Source organism: Danio rerio, chromosome 2 (genome assembly GCF_052040795.2).
Source record: "Danio rerio strain M-AB ecotype USA chromosome 2, GRCz13ab, whole genome shotgun sequence".
NCBI classification, from domain to species: domain Eukaryota; kingdom Metazoa; phylum Chordata; class Actinopteri; order Cypriniformes; family Danionidae; genus Danio; species Danio rerio.
In genome coordinates this window covers 23,873,325-23,893,842 of record NC_141022.1, presented here as the reverse complement: position 1 = coordinate 23,893,842, position 20,518 = coordinate 23,873,325, and the positions used below count along the sequence as shown (strand labels likewise).

At 39.6% G+C, this 20,518-nt stretch overlaps 2 long non-coding RNA genes across 2 annotated transcripts; both read right to left on the bottom strand.

Moving 5' to 3' along the window:
* Positions 1 to 2,421: 2,421 nt before the first annotated feature.
* LOC147846321 (uncharacterized) lies at positions 2,422 to 7,618 on the bottom strand. Its single transcript, XR_015478431.1, has 4 exons — positions 7,390 to 7,618; positions 6,103 to 6,714; positions 3,179 to 3,603; positions 2,422 to 2,838 (listed from the first exon to the last, which is right to left on the bottom strand). It is a non-coding gene; the product is annotated as an uncharacterized LOC147846321 (long non-coding RNA).
* Positions 7,619 to 10,136: 2,518 nt separating this feature from the next.
* Positions 10,137 to 19,288, bottom strand: LOC147846320 (uncharacterized). The gene is made up of 3 exons (XR_015479264.1): positions 18,838 to 19,288; positions 16,996 to 17,052; positions 10,137 to 10,702 (listed from the first exon to the last, which is right to left on the bottom strand). It is a non-coding gene; the product is annotated as an uncharacterized LOC147846320 (long non-coding RNA).
* Positions 19,289 to 20,518: the final 1,230 nt, after the last annotated feature.

Genomic DNA, 20,518 nt, shown 5'->3' with positions numbered 1-20,518 from the left:
CACAACAGTTAATGCATTTCTCAAAACAATTAGTCATTTGTGCACATCCTAGTAGCAGTTTCTCATTCCTTTCAACAAATTGTGAATGCTTTTGGACATGCATCAATTGCTTTCATACAACTCTCTACTATTTATAACATTATCATTTGCTTCTGTCATGTCAATCAAAATGAACTAAACTTGTGAATGCTGAATAGTCATTCTATATAAAACTAACAGTCTTCATTTCATTACTTGAGTCATTACATACAAAAATAGTGAACTAGTTGTCAAAATCTGTCAAACAAATTTTATAAAACAAATTTAAATCTTTATTTTCCTGAAAATGTCTTTAAAATTGAACAATTTGATGAATGATATACAGACCTGTGTATGTTGTAGGCTCAGTTCCAATATGTTCTGCAATATTGTGTACAGTTGTGCACAGCTCTACCTAAAGCGAGTTTATGTTTGTTGTAAATAAGGGTGTGTTTATTCTTTTGCACAATGCTGTGAGTAAATTTGGATTGCAAAGAGCAAATGCAGTAAAAATGTGAAACATACATATTTAGTGTCTTGTACTCAGATAACTCACTCAATGCAGTGATGTCTCACTGTAGTTTTCAAATGGCTGTGCAAATAGTCTATAGTACTGTCTTGATCATTTTCTGGAAGTGTCACCAAAATCTGACTTTTTTGCATTGAAAAAATGTCCAGAGTAAACTGTCATAATGAAAACATGACTAATCCATTTGACTATCTTGTTCATAAACAATGATGTCAGGACTTTTCATTTTGACGATACTGACAGTTTGATTGACATGAATACTTGCTTTTGAGGAATGAACTATCCATTTTGAGCATGTGACGCGCTTTTGCAGGTTATCAGCTAGGTTTTGCAGTTTGCACTGATTGTTTTGAGAAATGCATTAACTGTTGTGCAAATGTAAATAGTGTAGTAAGAAATGCACCAAAGCTACTGAGAAAAACTGGAAAAGAACCCACTGACAGACGAGTTCAGAGATACGTCATTTGCTCACGCAACAAGCCAGAATTGAAACAAAAGAACCGTCATGTTTTAAATACACAGCCGAGAGATTACAGCGTAATTATATATAAATATAAAAACGAGCCATGGTCGACCCGGGCTCAAACAAACCTTGTCATGTCTTGATGAACAGCCACAAAGCAAGAAAAAGAGCAGATTTTACCTTGTGCCCCGTAGTTTTTTACGAGCCAGACTGAAGCGTGAGTGGTTTCGATTTCTTGCTTGCGCTCGCTGCGTGTCTATATTCGAAATAACAAACTTCTTGAGCTGATGATAATAATGTGCGCTGTATTATTGACGTGCTTTTGAAACGCTATACTGTCACACACTGACAAACGCAAGAGCGACATGCGCAAAAAAAAGGAGAAGCCGGAAGAAAAAGAGCACATTATCTTTTTCAGCAAACGTGAACAAACTGCCATGTTTAACTATTATCATCACCTTTTGGACTATTAAGAAATCTGAATGAGGGAATTATTCTCCAATAAAAGGTTACACGTGCTGCTGAAGATTAAAGTCACATAAAAGAGGTCTGCTCTGACTGTGGGCTATATTTTGTGTTGTTTATGAACCTAAATAAGGACTAAATGTATGCTGTGTGTAGTTTTTCTGTAAGTGGTAACATTTCAGAGACTGTAAGGATGTGTATGTTTTCATATATGTTGCATTTTTTTATTTATTTATTTAATTCACATAATTGCAGACGTTACAGTAGGCTATTTCGCATTGATCTGATTTCGCATAGATGTTTCATTGATCTGCAGTTGTGATCAACTCATGTTCATAGAAAAGTTAGTAATAAACATTTAAGTATTTATGTGTATAAAGCGTCTGTTTTGTGAAAAGTGCTTCTCATATGATATACAGCTTTACTGTAGACACTTTCTCGAGTCAAAATGACGTTGACTGAAACTTTCTGTCGTACACTACGCCCACCAAAAGAGTACCCTTGGTGCCCTTTTAGCAGTGGAAGCGCAAGCCTGATTAAGGTGGCCCTTACCGACCCGTACCGTACCGTACTGTAATAGTAAGTGGAAAAGAGTCTTTAGTGTTTGGACTTTCAGAAGTGAAAGAAAAACCACACCGAACTGAACTAAACTGAATTTAAACACTAAAAACTGAACGGACACAGTTTCAATTTACTAGAGTTTATATGTTAAGCTACGTTGGCACAATTTATCTTGTAAAAGTGCTATAGAAGCAAAGATTAATTGAATTTAACAATAATAATAGTAAAAAACCAGTCAATTCTGTATGAGTGTTTAATTTTATATAAAAGTATATTTAAATGAAAATATCAAAATATTGAAATTAAGTAAAACATACTCAACTTATTTCTCTGTTCAAATTCAATTTCATTATTTCTATTTAATTTCTATTATTTTATTACTTTTAATCTTAGGTCTAGTAACTTTCTGCTTTATTACAGTTCATTTTCTACTCAAAATGACTCATTCACATAAAAAAGACTGTGATTGTGTATTGTGTAACACATATTGATATTTCTGTGTACAGTAGCTTATAACCAGCCGTTTTAAGATCTCTCTTTTTCTTAGAAAGTTTACCATGGCAAATACCAAAGTCCAAACACTGAAATATTTAACAGGTGGGATGCTTTGATATTTTATTTAGAGTTAATTATTGAAGGATATAGAAACTGAAAACAATTGTACTGTATTTACAGCAGAACGTTTTTCTTTTTTATGTGAGAACATTCTTTATCAGATTTTTCATTTTGAGGCTTTCAGGATGATTTTTAAAGATCAACATTTGTATATGAATACATTTCAGTATGGAAATCCTAAAAGTCTCTGAATAGAGTGTAAATGTCCCAATCACAGACGGAAAAACCTGAATTCTAGAACACAATATAAAGTTGAGGCAATCTTTTCATGCAATCACGAAAAGAAAAGGGGTTTTACACCTACATGACATTCAATCTGTAAGTAATAATAATAACAACAACAACAAAAACAACATTTATTATAATTATTAATTACAACTATTTAGCTCTTTTTGGAAGTGATTTACACATTTTTAAAGGAATCTCCTCATCCACCACCAGTGTGCAGCATCCACCTGGATGACGCAATGGCAGCCATATTGCGCCAAACGGCACACCACACTCCAGCTGATTAGTAGAGAGGAGACAAATTGATGAAGCCAATTATTATATGGGGATGTTTAGGAGGCCATGATGCACAGAGGCCAGTGGGCAAATTAAACCCATACTCTTTTTCGAAGGACATCCTGGGATTTTTAACAACCACAGAGAGTCAGGACCTCTGTTTAATGTCTCATGCGAAAGACAGCACTCACTGAGCAGTAGAGTTCCCTTCCTTATACTGGGGCATTAGGACCCACACAGAAAGTAGGTTGAGCGCCCCCTGCTGGTCTAACTAACACTTCCGGCAGCAACCTAACTTTGCCATGTGGGCTCCCATCCAAGTACTGACTAGGCACAGCCCTGCTTAGCTTCAGTGACCATGTGAGAGTTACAGAGAGCTAGTTACTAGCTATTTATTTATCAGATAAAACTCCATTTACTTTGTAAATAAATAGCCAGGAGGATTCAGCTCGTCAGACAGGTGTTGCAACAGCTCCTGGAGAATCAGCTGTACATCAAGGCTGAGAAGTGCTTGTTCCATACTAGGTTGGTTCCGTTCCTGGGGTTCATTGTCTCTGCAGAGGGTATCCGTGTAGATCCAGCCAAGGTAAGTGCCGTCTCCAACTGGCCAACTCCTGATTCTCGCAAGGCCCTGCAGCGTTTCTTAGGCTTTTCAAAATTTTATCGTCGTTTTGTCCGCAACTAAAGTCAAATTGCTGCATCCTTGACTGCACTCACCTCCACAAAAACTGAGAGGCAATTTATTGTGGAGGTGGATGCCTCGGAGGTTGGGGTTAGGGCGGTCCTTTTACAGTGGTCCCTAGCAGATGGCATGGTACACCCTTGTGCCTACTTCTCCCATCATCTATCCCCAGCTGAATGGAACTATGATATAGGTAACAGGGAGTTATTAGCGGTTAAGTTGGCTTTGGATGCGTGGCGCCACTGGCTGGAGGGGACTTCAGAGCCAATTTTGGTCTGGACAGATCATAAGAATCTTGAATATGTTCATTCAGCCAAGAGATTAAACTCACGGCAGGCTCGCTGAGCATTATTTTTTGGGCACTTTAATTTTATTTTGTCTTACCGTCCTGGTTCCAAAAATGGAAAGCCAGATGCTCTTTCCCGGCAATTCGATGGCCCAGGGGACAGCCTCACACCCAAGCCTATTATCCATCCTGGGTGGGTGGTGGTGGCTGTTGTCTGGGACATTAAATCACAGGTCAAAGAGGCTCTTCAGGGTGCTAAGGTGCCTTAGGGATGCCCAGCGAATTTGTTGTTTGTTCCCAAATTGCTTCGTTCTTCTGTCCTACAGTGGAGCCACTCATCTAAACTCACTTGCCACCCAGGAGTGAGGAGGACGTTGGCATCTATCCGTCAACGGTGGTTTGGTGGCCTTCCATGGCCAAAGAGGTCAGTCTGTTTGTCACTGCCTGCTCGGTCTGTGCTCAGAATAAGTCATCCAATAAACCTCCTGTTGGTCTGCTTCAACCCCTTCCCATCCCCACCCACCCTTAGTCCCACATTTCTCTGGATTTTATAACCGGCCTTCCCCTTTCTAATTGTAATTCGGTTGTTCTTACAGTGGTGGATCGCTTTTCTAAGGCGGTCCACTTTATTCCCCTCCCTAAGCTTCCCTCTGCTAAGGAGACGGCACTGGTGGTGGTAGACCACGTCTTCCGGATACATGGCCTTCCGGTGGATGTGGTCTCTGACAGGGGGCCCCAGTTCGTCTCCAATTTCTGGAGGGAGTTCTGCCGGCAGATTGGTGCTTCCACTTAAGGTGCCTGCCCGTAAACTGGCACCGCGGTTCATTGGGCCATACCCTATTGTCAAGGTCCTCAGTCTGGTGGCGGTACGTCTCAGGCTCTCAACTTCCCTTCGTCGTGTCTATCCGGTATTTCATGTATCCCGAATTAAACCTGTTTTTCGTAGCTCTCTTAATCCTACTGTTCCTACTATCCCCCCTACCCCCGTCTCATTGAGGGCTCTCCAGCATACACAGTTAGGAGATTGTTAGAATGCAGGCGTAGAGGACGTGGATTCCAGTACCTTGTAGATTGGGAGGGGTATGGTGCGGAGGAGAGATGTTGGGTCCCAGCTCGCAATATTCTGGACCAGTCGTTGATTAGGGAATTTCACAGCCGACAGTCTCCTCCCTTGGGATCGCCCAGTGGCGATCCTGGAGGGGGGGTACTGTCAGGACTCCTGGCTGATCACTGGTTCTATCTGTTCTGTTTGTATTAGCCACATGTTCCTTTGTTTTTGCTCCTGATTGTTTCTCTCCACCCCCTCGTTCTCATAATTTTAGTTGATTTGCTTCACCTGTCTTTGCTTATTTTCTCCTCATTAGCTCCCCTATTTATTCTCTTGGTTTCTGCTGTTCAGTGCCAGATTGTTGTTTGCTTCTGACCCTGCAACATCAAATATAGGTAAAATGAATGTTTTTAGTCAACCTTTTTCTGTTTGACTCCAGGACTCTCTCCCTACCTTCCCAGCCTTTCTGTGTAGTCCCTGGCTTGCCCGAAGTTTTTGCTCTTGTGCTGCCTGAATTTATGATGTCCTGGACACTGGCGTGGTTCTGACAATTACATCTGCCTCTGTTTCTACTGGCCAGTCTATTTTTTGTTCCTGGTTATTTACAGTCATTCTCTTTCCCTCAACTATTCCAGCAAAGTCTACAAGTATTTTTTTTGCCATTTTTCGTTGTTCATTTTTTGGACTATAATAGTTTTTTGTTCTTTCTATTAGGCTGAAAGGACTGCTTGCTGAAGAGCATTTTTGTTCCATTTGTCGAACTGAGGTTTTTGTGTATTTTTCCCCTGAGACTGAGACATTGCCTTTAGAAGATTTTTTTTTTTCAATTTTGCATTCTGGCTTATGAACTGATCTGTTAGTATTTTCGCCTTCTACAATAAATCATTGTCTTCACATGCATTTGGGCTTTTTTCTGTTTACTGGCCCTGACAAACAGGTGAAAGGACGCAGACACTGGAGATCCCAAGAAGAGAGGTAAATCAATTTAAAAGGGTCACGAAACTCCAAAAACAATTTTCTGAGATGTTGACAGACATATATATGTCCGACGTTGCTAAAAACACTATTAGGACACATTTTTCACTAAGTAAAAATTGGTTCTATTTGCGTTGTTTTGAGCAAATTCATTCTTCCAATGTGAACAGAAATTTTGAAGCAATGTCACAGTGATCTTTGTGTAAATTCCAGCATGGAGATTGACTGTCTGTGACAGTATTGAGTTTCCAACATTAATTTATGAGAAAGACTTGGTTCAAACCCATCAGCGCACTCTATTGTTAATGAGATACAACTTTATTAATACGCCTGATACAGCTTCAAAGACTCTTTTTACCTATTACAGTGTTCAGAAAGACATCACAACTAGTGCTTGTAGTCCTTCAGTTGTAAAGAGGTTGGACACATGACGTGCAGTTGCGGGGCTAATCAGTCAGATGACTGTAATGATGCTGAATCAGGTAATTGCAGAAGGATAAGACCTGCCATGGCTGTGACAAATATCAAATTTCAGTCATATTTTATTTTAATGTGTACAAATCATTAACTAAGGGTGCTTTCAACCCTGTGAATTGATTCAGTTGTTCTGAAACAGAGATTACACATGTTACATTGTTGCTCTTTGCTCTTGGAGCGGTTCACTTTCACACTGCAAAGTTTCTAATCGGACCAAAAGAGCTAAAACAAGTCACGTATGAGTTAACTCTCCTCACATTGGTCAGAGTGTCAGGGTTTATTTTGCAGCGTCCCGCTAAGCTGTCAGGAGAGATGGTGATTTGGTGGTGATTGACAAGGTGCGCGCGCACAACGTGTCTGAGGAGAGATGCGGAGGGGAGGGGTGAGAAGGGTGCGCAACGATGCCTATTTGAGGACCGGGAGGGAGACGCAAGATTTCCGGGAGATCATCACTCGTTTGCGGGCATCCGGAGACTCGCGAAACTTCTCGCCCTACTCATAATTCTCTCTTCATATAGCCGTATACCTATTACATATCCATAAAACACTGTGATATAACCGCGCTCGGATCGGATCGCTTTCTCACTGCAATCAAACCGCTCCAGGGTTCGTTTCAATCGAGCTGAGACCACCTCACTCAGGCGGTCTCGGAGCGATTACTTTGGCGTGGAACAAAGTACGATTGCCCTGTTCACATATGCCAAACGAACCGTGCTAACTGGGCAAATGAGACAGGTTCCGAAACAAAAGTGTAGGTGTAAAGCACTCTAAGTATATATTAGTCCTTTGCTACTTATTAATAGTTATTATGGTAGTAACTGGGATAAAGTATTGTGTAGGATTAAAGCCATGCAGAATAAAATCATACTTTACACCAGGGGTGCCCAAACATTTTCTTTTAAAGGGCCAAAAGTAAATATTGAAAACTGTATTACATCAAAGTTGCCATGGATAATCTCCTCATTTATTTAAACAAAAAAGAAAAAAAAAGAAAAAATATATACTTCAACCTGATGCATTCAATTAGTTTGAAAATGTATATTATTTTAACAACCTCATTACAATAAAACTATAAAAAAAATAAATACATTTATAAAACTCCATTTTACAATCACATCCTTGAATGGCGTACCAATGGAAAGAGTTAGCTCTAAAAAATAACTACGTATTTGGATTGACGAGAGATTAGCCATTGATATACACATTGACAAGTTATTGATAAAGCTTGGGCTGAAATTTAGTTTTCTTCTCCCGTTCAAAAAGGTTTTCTGTAAGGCCACAAGAAAGAGTACATTCTTGTCTGTAATTGATGATGGTGATCATCTATATATGCATGCAGCTGCTACTCTTCTTAGAAAACTAGATTCTGTTAATCGCACAGAAATACACTTTGTCACAGGTGCAGGTTCACAGACGCATCATTGTATTTTTTTTTACAATTCCTTAGATTGGTTATCTTTATATGAAAAGAGAAAATTGCATTTGTACTTATTTAGTTTAAAGGATTTACCATCCTATCTTTCTAATTTGCTAACATTTCACATAAACAATCAACACTACATTTGTGTCCTGTATTCAGTTAACAGTCCCAAGGGTATTGTCAGAACTTGGCAAATGTTTTTTTTTTTTTTTTCCTTTTTATTCTCTTAGGGCTTGGCATGATCTGCAAAATCAGCTTAATCTTGACACATCTCCGACTCTGAGTACCTTTAAATTAAAATCTTCTGTAAAACATCTTAAAGAATACTTTTATGAATGGTGATTATGTAATTTTGTGGTTTTGTTGTGATTTTTGTGTAAAGCTTTATGTGCTGCCTGCTGTCTTGACCAGGTGTCACTGGAAGATTAGACAGTACAGTCTTAATATGATCTCTTGATTAAATAAAGGAAAATAAGGTCCCACTTTACATTAAGTGTCCCTAACTACTATGTACTTTCATCAAAAAAATAAATACAATGTACTTACTGTGTTTTTAATGTATTTGAGAACACGTGGTGCTCTTGAGTTGGGATAGAGGTTGGGTTAAGGACAGGTTTGGTGATATGGGTAGGTTTAAGGGTAGGTTAAGGTGTAAAGGATGATCAATAGTCTATTTACAAATGTAATTACAAAAGTTAATTACAGATGTAGTTACATCCATGTATTTAATCAAGCATAAGTACACAGTAAATACATGTATTTACACAATAAGTACATTGTAACAAACTATTCCGGTAACAATTTAGAATAACTATCCATTATAACAAAATAATAGACCATTAATAAACTGTTTGTTAATGGGTTATAAATGACTTGTTAGATAAAAGTTAATAGTTTAATTATTGTGTAATGTATAATGTAAAACTGTGTCTTATACATACAACAGATAACTTACAAGCTGTTAGTTAACAAGTTATAAATGACTTTATTTTAATGATTTATAACTATAACTAATAAATTAGTAATAGATCATGAACAAGCTGTTAGTAAATTTCTTACTAAAGACTTGTTAAGTATCAGTTAATGGTTTATATAAGTTATTGGGACGTTATTCTAAAGTTGCAATTATTCTTCATTTATTAACTGTTAGTAAATAAGGAATATGTGCAACTTTAGAATAACATCCCAATAACATACATAAGCTAATAACTAGCACTAAACTAATATATTATGTGTTAGTTATTAGCTTATGTATGTTATTGGGATGTTATTCTAAAGTTGCAACTATTCCTCATTTACTAACAGTTAATAAATGAAGAATAATTGCAATAGTATAACATCCCAATACGTATATAAACTATCAACTTATACTTAAAAAGTCTTTAGTAAGTAATTTACTAACAGCTTGTTCATAATATGTGACTAATTTATTAGGTATAGCTATAAATAATTAAAATGCAGTTTACAAATCATATATAGTTTGTTAACAGCTTGTAAGTTACCTTTTGGCTAGATCTATAAGGCACAGTTATAAATAATTAACAAACTATTAACTTTTATTTAACAAGTCATTTATAACTCATTAACTAACTGTTTATTAATAATCTATTAACAAGTTATAACGGATAGTTATTCTAAAGTGTTACCTATTTTTGTAGCTCAACAATAAGACAACCAAACAAAAGGTTAAATAGAAATGATAATTTCTGTTAAAGGAATTTCCTTACCCTTCGCAATCATTTTCCCTGGTGGGCCAAATTAAAGGATACAAAGGGCCATCTTTGTCCCGCAGGGCCTAGTTTGGGCAACTCTGCTTTACACTCTAAAAATATTTTGCTGACTGAAATTTTTTAGTTGAATCAAATGAACTTTTCTAGTCACCTCAACTTACATCACTCAAACTGACAAACTATTAAGTTAGACTTTGTAAAACCTCAAATATTTAGTTGAAGCTGACTAATTTATTAAATTAAGCTAAATCAACATAAAAAAATTGTCATTAATTTGTTTAGAGTGTAAAAGTAAATAGCCAATATCTTAACCCTAAAACAGTCAGCGTATCCTAATAATAATAATAATATTAATAATAATACATGCATTTTGAGAGGCTGTGAGAGATAGTGTAAGTGTAAGTCTAATTTCTGGGCATCAATATGTAAAGTCATTTGTTGTGAATGCCTACATCAGGTGAATTTGTTGATACATTCTGTGTTTAGCCAACAGGCAACACTTAAAAATAGCGTGGCTGCCTTTTACAAGAAACTACTCGACTTCAAGTAAAAGTTGATCTATTTATAACATAGAGTTAACAATTCAATACTTCAAAATCTTCTTAAATCTTAGTTTACATTTAAAAAGTGAGCCATTTATTTAATCAGTACACTGAATTCATTTAGAAGTCAGAAATAAATGATTGATTTTTTCATGAAATAACTGTGACCTTCTAGGGTGGACAGAACAGTCAAAAGTTTATAAATCTGAAGCCTCATCAGATATAGCTTAGGTAATGTACAGTTGAAGTCAGAATTATTAGCCCAGCTTTGAATTTTTAGTCTTTTTCAAATATTTCCTAATTGATGTTTACCAGAACAAGGAAATTTTTACAGTATGTCTGATAATATTTTTTCTTCTGGAGAAAGTCTTATTTGTTTTATTTCGGCTAGAATTGTCAGGATCTGTCATTTCATGACTTTATTTTTTTACATGTTATGATTTTGTTTCTCCACTAGATGTCCCCATTTCTCCCCATGTGTTGTTTAAGTTCAGTAATTACATGATTGGTTTCACTTGTGTCCTGTTAGGTCTTGTGTATTTAAGTTGACTAGTTCTCCTGTTTCTTTGCTCAGTTATTGTTGATGCTAACCCTTGATGATCGTAAGTCTTCTTGCTTCTCTAAAGTCTAATTTACTCAGAGTCTTGTGCTACATTGCCTTTTTTCTAGTTTTTTGGATGTGTTTTGCTTGCTCTAGTTTTTTCCAGAGATATTTTGCTTGTTGGCCTTTTTGTTCCTCCGTTAACCAGTCTTTTTGTTATCTCTGCATTTTTTTTGTTCCAAGTCTGGATTTATGTTTATGTTTTTGTTTTGTAAATACACCTCTCACAGAGCAAGTACTGTCTTGTTGTGGGGATCATTGTCCACCTGTGGCTTAGTGGATAAGCCTTCAGTCTCTGACACTGGAGACCTGGGTTCGAACCCCGTGCCTGACAGAATAACTGAGCCAAGAACAAACATGAATCCAGAGACACATAACCCTCAGGATCTTCTTGCCACAGTAGCCCGGCAGGCTTCTACAGTCCAGCGACATGAGCAAGCCCTAGTGCAGCATGAAACACTCATGGCCAAGCATTCGCAGGTACTTTCTGACATAATGAGCTCTATTCGTCAGCTTTTCGACAGGTTACCTTCCAGCCCTACTCCTGCCTCCCCTGTAGCCTTAGTACCCAATGCAGAGACTCGAGTGACCTCTCCACTCACAGAACCTCGCCTGCCACCACCCCAATGCTTCTCAGGTGATCCTAGTGTATGTGATGGATTCCTAACCCAATGTGCTTTAACTTTTGAATTACAGCCATCTACCTTCCCCTCAGATCGGGCCAAGATTGCTTATGTAATCACCCTGCTGTCTGGTAAGGCTCTTTCATGGGCAACTGCAGTCTGGAAAGCTAAGGCCCCTGTCTGTTCCAGTTTCACAGATTTCGAAGAGGAGTTTAAGCGGGTTTTTGATCACCCCCACAGTGGCCGGCAAGCCTCTAAGAAACTCCTCACCCTTCAACAAGGTAGTGGTAGTGTGGCCGAATATGCCATCCATTTCCGGACCGTTGCAGCAGGGAGCGGCTGGAATAATGAGGCACTCATGGTCTGCTTCCAAAATGGGCTGTCTGAGGTAATTAAAGACGACCTAGCAACCAGAGAACCTGCTCTGGACCTTGAGACTTTGATGGACCAAGCTATTCGCCTCGATAATCGTCTGAGAGAAAGGAAGTCAAACTGTTCCTCAGCCCCCACACCATTTCTCACTCCATCCCCTCAAATTTTACAAACTGCTCAAGAAGTTTCAGAACCCATGCAGTTGGGTAGAACTCGTCTCTCTCCTACTGAAAGAGAGCGCCGCATGAGAGAGCGATGTTGCCTGTATTGTGGTCTGTCTGGTCACTTTCGGTCTACCTGCCCTCAGCTCTCAGGAAACGCTCAGCCCCGTACAGGCAAGGAGGGACTGTAACGGGAGCTTCAGTCAATACCATACCTTCCAAATCTGGGTTATTCCTCCCCATCACGCTCACATGGGCAGACCAGAAATGCCCACTTCAGGCCTTTGTAGATTCTGGGGCTGCTGGAAAATTCATGGACCTGACCTTAGCCAGAAACTTCAAAATTCCCAACGATCCCCTTCCTGGTCCATTATCTGTCACTGCTCTGGATGGTAGACCGTTAGGTCCAGGAGAAATCACCCACCTCACCTCCCACCTTGGTCTCTCTGTTTGTCAGCACCAAGAGAAGATTTGCTTTCACTTGATACACTCACCAGAGTTTCCAGTCCTTGGGCACCCCTGGCTGCTTCAGCATAACCCTCATATTGATTGGCCCACTGGCACAGTTTTAAGTTGGAGTCCCACATGCCAAACCACCTGTCTGAGTCAGAAACCCCTCAACCCTATTCTCGAGTCTCAAGAACCCCTAGATCTGTCTCTAGTCCCAGCTCCATACCATCACCTAAAGGCCGTCTTCAGCAAAAGGAGAGCTACCTCCCTGCCTCCCCACCGCCCCTATGACTGCGCCATTGAGTTGCTTCCAGATTCCTGCCCCCCTAGAGGCAGTATTTTTTCACTGTCTCTTCCCGAACGAACTGCCATGGACAACTATATAGATGAATCTCTTGCAGCAGGGATTATCCGGCCACCCACTTCTCCCGCGGGTGCTGGTTTCTTCTTTGTGGGGAAAAAAGATGGTGGACTTCGTCCCTGTATTGATTACAGGGGGATCAATAAAATCACTGTCCGCAATCGCTATCCCTTGCCTCTCATGTTTACTGCATTTGAAATTCTTCAGGAAGGCTCCATTTTCACAAAACTTGACTTGCGCATCGCCTACCATATTGTGCGCATTAAACAAGGAGACGAGTGGAAGACCGCTTTAACACGCCCACTGGGCACTATGAATATCTGGTCATGCCCTTCGGTCTCACCAATGCCCCTGCTGTTTTCCAAGCCCTTATTAATGACGTCCTCCGAGATATGCTTAACAAGTTTGTGTTTGTCTACTTGGACGACATTCTCATTTTCTCAAGTTCCCTCCAAGAGCATGTATAACATGTCAGTAAGGTTCTCAGGTGCCTCCTTGATAACCACTTGTACGTCAAACCTGAAAAATGTCAGTTTCATGTGTGTATATATATCAGGAAGCTTCCATTTTCACAAAACTCGACTTGCGCATCGCCTACCATCTTGTGCGCATTAAACAAGGAGACGAGTGGAAGACCGCTTTAACACGCCCACTGGGCACTATGAATATCTGGTCATGCCCTTCGGTCTTACCAATGCCCCTGCTGTTTTCCAAGCCCTTATTAATGACGTCCTCCGAGATATGCTTAACAAGTTTGTGTTTGTCTACTTGGACGACATGTCTACTTGTCTACTTGGACGACTAAACAAGGAGACGAGTGGAAGACCGCTTTAACACGCCCACTGGGCACTATGAATATCTGGTCATGCCCTTCGGTCTCACCAATGCCCCTGCTGTTTTCCAAGCCCTTATTAATGACGTCCTCCGAGATATGCTTAACAAGTTTGTGTTTGTCTACTTGGACGACATTCTCATTTTCTCAAGTTCCCTCCAAGAGCATGTATAACATGTCAGTAAGGTTCTCAGGTGCCTCCTTGATAACCACTTGTACGTCAAACCTGAAAAATGTCAGTTTCATGTGTGTATATATATCAGGAAGCTTCCATTTTCACAAAACTCGACTTGCGCATCGCCTACCATCTTGTGCGCATTAAACAAGGAGACGAGTGGAAGACCGCTTTAACACGCCCACTGGGCACTATGAATATCTGGTCATGCCCTTCGGTCTTACCAATGCCCCTGCTGTTTTCCAAGCCCTTATTAATGAGGTCCTCCGAGATATGCTTAACAAGTTTGTGTTTGTCTACTTGGACGACATTCTCATTTTCTCAAGTTCCCTCCAAGAGCATGTATAACATTTTAGTAAGGTTCTCAGGTGCCTCCTTGATAACCACTTGTACGTCAAACCTGAAAAATGTCAGTTTCATGTGTCCCAAGTTAAGTTCCTGGGGTTTGTCGTCAAACCTGGACAAATTCAGATGGATCCACAAAAGGTCCAGGCAGTAAAAGATTGGCCTTCCCCTTCATCTATAAAGGAGGTACAGCGTTTTCTTGGTTTCGCCAATTTTTACAGAAAATCTATCTTAAACTTTAGTACCGTGGCGGCCCCATTATCTGCTCTCACCAAGGGTAACCCAGCAGGTTTTCTATGGGGGCCAGAGGCTGAACTGGCCTTCAACAACCTTAAGAGTCGCTTCACCTCTGCACCTATTCTTTTCCTTCCCAACCCAGACAGACCCTTCACAGTAGAAGTGGATGCATCGGATGTAGGTGTTGGGGCAGTATTATACCAGAGAGGAGATGACAACAAGTTGCATCCGTGTGCATTCCTCTCCCACCGCCTCACTCCCACTGAAAGAAACTATCATATAGGTGACAGAGATTTACTAGGCGTTAAGTTAGCCCTGGAGGAATGGAGACACTGGCTGGAGGGTGCCAAACACCCTTTGAAGTGCTCACGGACCACAAGAATCTCGAGTACATCCAACAGGCAAAGCGACTCAACCCCTGCCAGGCACGTTGGTCCCTATTCTTCAACCGCTTTCATTTCACTCTTACTTACCGACCAGGCTCCAAAAACCTGAAACCAGATGTTCTGTCCAGAGTTTGTGTTAAATCTCCTCAAGAAGATGGCATTTCCACTATCATACCCAGGTGTAAGATAATTGCTCCAATCCAGTGGGACATGGAGAGCATGGTAAGGAAGGCCCAAGACCGAGAACCTGATCCTGGAAGAGGACCAAATAATCGTCTGTTTGTCCCTAAAGCTGTCAGAGCTAAGATCCTTCAGTGGGGGCGTTCCTCGCAACTTACCTGTCACCCTGGGTCTTCCCGCACTCTCGAGTTCCTCCTGAGACGATTATGGTGGCCCACTATCAAAACTGATGTTGCTACTTTCATTAAAGCTTGTCCTACCTGCAACCAGAGTAAGGTCCCTCACAGTTCTCCACAGGGACACCTACACCTACTTCACATCCCTCACAGACCATGGTCACACATCTCGATGGATTTCATCACTGGACTCCCCTTATCTCAGGGAAACACTACCATCTTAGTCATTGTAGACAGATTTTCCAAGGCAGCACGATTCATTCCCCTTCCCAAACTACCCTCTGCTAAAGAGACTGCTGAAATCGTCATGAATTATGTATTCCGGGTCTTTGGTGTTCCACAAGACATTGTCTCAGATCGAGGACCCCAATTCTCTTCTCGATTCTGGCGAGCCTTCTGTCAATCCCTGGGTGCTACTGTGAGTCTGTCTTCAGGTTTCCACCCTGAATCTAATGGCCAAACAGAAAGGCTCAATCAGGATCTGGAAACTACCTTAGGATGCATGGAAGCTAACAACCCTACTTCTTGGTCTCGCTTTATCATTTGGGCGGAATATGCTCACAACACGCTGTGTTCAACTGCAACTGGCATGTCCCCATTTGAATGCCAGTTTGGATATTCTCCTCCACTGTTCCCTGAGCAAGAGGTAGAAGTGGCTGTTCCCTCGGCTTCCCAGTTTGTTAAAGGTTGCCGTCAGACCTGGAGGAAGGCCCGCCTCAAGCTTCTCAAAGTCTCCCGTCAGTACCAACGTCAGTCCAACCGCAGACGCAGACCAGCAACCATTTTGCGTCCTGGGCAAAGAGTCTGGCTCTCCACAAAAAACATCCCCCTTCGGTTGGAGTCAAGGAAACTCGCCCAGAAGTACATCGGTCCTTTCAAGATTGCCAGGAAAGTCAACCCTGTTACTTACCGTCTATACTTGCCCAAATCTTTAAAAATAAATCCCACTTTTCATGTGTCTCTGTTAAAACCTGTTTTTTCTTCTCCCTTTTCCGTGACAGACAAACCCCCTCCTCCTCCTCGTTATTTTGGGGGCCAGCCAGCCTACACAGTCTGCCGAATACTGGATGTCCGTCAAGTGCGTAGATCCCTGCAGTATCTCGTGGACTGGGAAGGCTATGGTCCAGAGGAGCGCTCCTGGGTTCGGGCCAGAGATATTTTGGACCCCAATCTGATTCGAGACTTTCACTCTGGTAAATTAAGGTCTCCCAACAAGAACGTCAGGAGCAGTTCCTAGAGGAGGGGGTCCTGTCAGGATCTGTCATTTCATGACTTTATTTTTTTACATGTTATGATTTTGTTTCTCCACTAGATGTCCCCATTTCTCCCCATGTGTTGTTTAAGTTCAGTAATTACGTGATTGGTTTCACTTGTGTCCTGTTAGGTCTTGTGTATTTAAGTTGACTAGTTCCCCTGTTTCTTTGCTCAGTTATTGTTGATGCTAACCCTTGATTATCGTAAGTCTTCTTGCTTCTCTAAAGTCTAATTTACTCAGAGTCTTGTGCTACATTGCCTTTTTTCTAGTTTTTTGGATGTGTTTTGCTTGCTCTAGTTTTTTCCAGAGATATTTTGCGTGTTGGCCTTTTTGTTCCTCCATTAACCAGTCTTTTTGTTATCTCTGCATTTTTTTTTGTTCCAAGTCTGGATTTTTTATGTTTTGTAAATAAACCTCTTACAGACCAAGTACTGTCTTGTTCTTAGGATTATTGTTCTCCTGTGGCTTAGTGGATAAGCCTTCAGTCTCTGACACTGGAGACTTGGGTTCAAACCCCGTGCCTGACAAGAATAAAAGCAGTTTTTAATTTTAAAAAACTTTTTAAGGTCAAAGTTATTAGTCCCTTTAAGCAGGGGCGTAGATTTAGGGTGGACGGTGGGGATGTGTCTCCACCCAATATTCACCAACTACTGCAATGTACCCACCAATAATTTAATTCACTTAAAAACATTGCGCTGTCAGTATAAACCTAGACATGCCGAAAGGGTTAAATCACGTTGTATCCTCAAGTCGCATCGCCCACACATACGAACATTGTGATTGGCTGTGCCTTTCTCTGCCGTTATGTGAGAGGCTGCTTTCAGATCTCAGTTTTAGATACAAACAGCTCCGCCAAAACAACTGCGCGGGGCAGAATTTCCCGATGTGTGTGAGGTGTGTGACACGCATAAGTGAGGATGGAGGTAGCAAAAAAAGGTAGACAGAGAGCTTTTTTCAACGAAAAGTGTAAATCACATAAACTCAAGTTCACTACTGAATGAGTCCATCATGATGATGCTGCTATTGCTAATATTTTTCACCGCTTCTACGGTCAGTCTTGCGTTAAAGCAGAGTGATATAGTCTGTGAACAATATTCCTTGAAAACTAACTGCAAAATAAACACCTACATGTAAACGTATGACCCTGCTTGTTCTCCTAATCTCTAAGAGTAACATCTCCAATTTTGGTTGAAACAATTTGTCAGAAAAACTACAGCCTGTGCTCCATCTTTTAATAATACTATGAGACATGTTTGATTTGTACGAAAAATGAACGAAAGTCTTTATTAAACGCTCTCTTTATCAGTTAATAAACATTATTTAAACATATTACTTTCAGGCCTGTAGCCAGTTTATTGAAAGGACAGGTTGCTTTCTGAAAAACTGAACCTTTATGCTGTTATTGCCCTGAGGTATAAATATGACATTTTAGTGACATATTAAGAACTAATTTTTGCTGGATAATCTTGTTGGATAGTTACTATAACTACACTTTTTGATGTACCAAAAGTATTTCCTACCATTTTTGTCAAACTGCTTTATTTACACATTTAAACGGTAAGTTTTATTACAGTTTTATAATTAATAAAAAATACATTGAATTAGATATTAGAACTTTAAATTCTTAGAATAAAGAAATGAAGAGTTCAGATGCCATGACCTCTAAATGTTCAGTTGAAGTCAAAATTATTAGCCTCCTTGAATTATTAGCCCCCCCGTTTATTTTTTTCCCAATTTCTGTTTAATGGAGAGAAGATTTTTTCACCTCATTTCTAAACATAATAGTTTTAATAATTCATCTCTAATAACTGATTTATTTTTTCTTTGCCATGATGACAGTAAATAATATTTGACTATATATTTTTCAAGACACTTCTATACAGCTTAAAGTGACAATTAAAGGCTTAACTATGTTAATAAGGTTAACCAGGCGGGTTTGGGCAATTAGGCAAGTTATTGTATAATAATGGTTTGTTCTGTAGACTATCGAAAAAAATATTGCTTCAAGGGGCTAATAATTTTGTCCTTAAAATGAAGTTTTAAAAATTAAAAACGGCTTTTATTCTAGCCAAAATAAAACAAATAAGACTTTCTCCAGAAGAAAAAATATTATCAGACATACTTTGAACATTTCTTCACTTTGGTAATCATCAGTTGGGAAATATTTAAAAAAGAAACAAAAATTTAAAAGGGGGCTAATAATTCTGACATCAACTGTATATATATATATATATATATATATATATATATATATATATATATATATATATATATATATATATATATATATATATATAATACATGTGGGGGGTTTGTATTCACCCATCCCCAGTCCCCACCAATGTCAAGCGCAAACCTACGCCCTTGCCTTTAAGCCATGTGTTTTTTTCAATAGTCTACAGAACAAACCATCATATTACAATAACTTGCCTAATTACCCTAACCTGCCTAGTTAACCTAATTAAATAGCCTGATCCCACAAGGAAACGTAAGTATTTTACGTTGTTTAGTTTTTAGAGTTCAGTAGTACAAAAACATACTGTTTTAAAAAGGAGGCGTGGCTCCTAACCCCACCCCTAACCCCAACCGTCATTGGGGGATGAGCAAATCGTACTAAATTGTACGAATTAGATCGTACGAATTCATAAGAATTAGCCACCAAAGCAAAAAGTTATGAATTGCCGTGAGATTGTGTTGAATTAACTTAGTTAAGCCTTTAAACATCACTTTAAGCTGTAAAAAAACATCTAGTCAAATACTGTTTCGTGTCATCATGGCAAAGATAAAATAAATCAGTTATTAGAAATGAGTAATTAAAAATCTTCAAGGGGACCGGATTAACATGTCACTAAACCAAAAAGTGTGAATGTTTTGTTAAGATGTTCAGTTAGATATACATGCACAGATGCTGTCATTAAATAAGTAAGTTGGCTCTTTTTTGTATGATAATTCTTCATCAATAAACAATACACAAGAATAACCCTTAATGTGTATTCTGTATGAAGTGACACTTTTATGTACACTGCTTGTTACTTTAATTTCCCAAACAGTCATTTTTAGGCAGTATCGGTATCGGATCGCTATCGCCGATACTCGCCTTCATTTTACTTGGTATCGGATCGGATAGGAAACCAGTTGTATCGCACATCATTACTGTTTATCTGACACAGCTGAGGTGGAGATTGACACTCTGACAGGCACGTGGTGACGGTGGGTGGGGAGAACTAGCAATAACACAAAAAAACGCTACATTGTGTTCAGAGTAGAAAATTGTAATATTCCGAAAGGTATAATAAATAATCTGATGGGTGTTTTGAGCTGAAACTTTACAGACACATTCTGGAGACACAAAAGACTTCTTTTAAATCTTGAAAAACGAGAAAAATAGGTGCCCTTTAATGTATGAAAGAGAACTATTACAAATATATTGTTTGCTATGTGAAATCAAAAAACTTTGAAGCTCAATATCTCAAAGTCATTTAGAACGCTGTTAGAACCTTATAATTCTGGCTTAAGCTAAGCTCTGTTTGTGAAACATGCTCTACAAGTTTAACTATATGTGATCAGGTTTGTTTTTTCTTGGTCCACGGTTATTTGACATCACGAGCACTGTAGAAAAAGCTGATGATTATGTAGACAGCGGGGGTCATGTACAGTTACTGACAAGCCTGGCAAGGTCAACACACACACACACGCACTCACGCACGCACGCACACACACACACACACACACACACACACACACACACACACACACACACACACACACACACACACACACACACACACGTGTTTAACTCTCAATGACCCTGCGGGCAGCTGGAAATGCCTCTGAATTCCAGGGCTTCATGTTACAGGCTGGAGAGGTGGAGGGACAAACTGCAGTGGGACGCTTCACTTCAGTAAACACCAACCAATGAACCCTAAACTGCTTCAGCATAGCGGCACTTCATTGTTATTTTAAGATGGAGCTAACGCATTACATCTCTCATTTGTATTCATCGCAGATGTTTAAATATTAGCTGCGATATTTGCTTTAATGCTAAATTG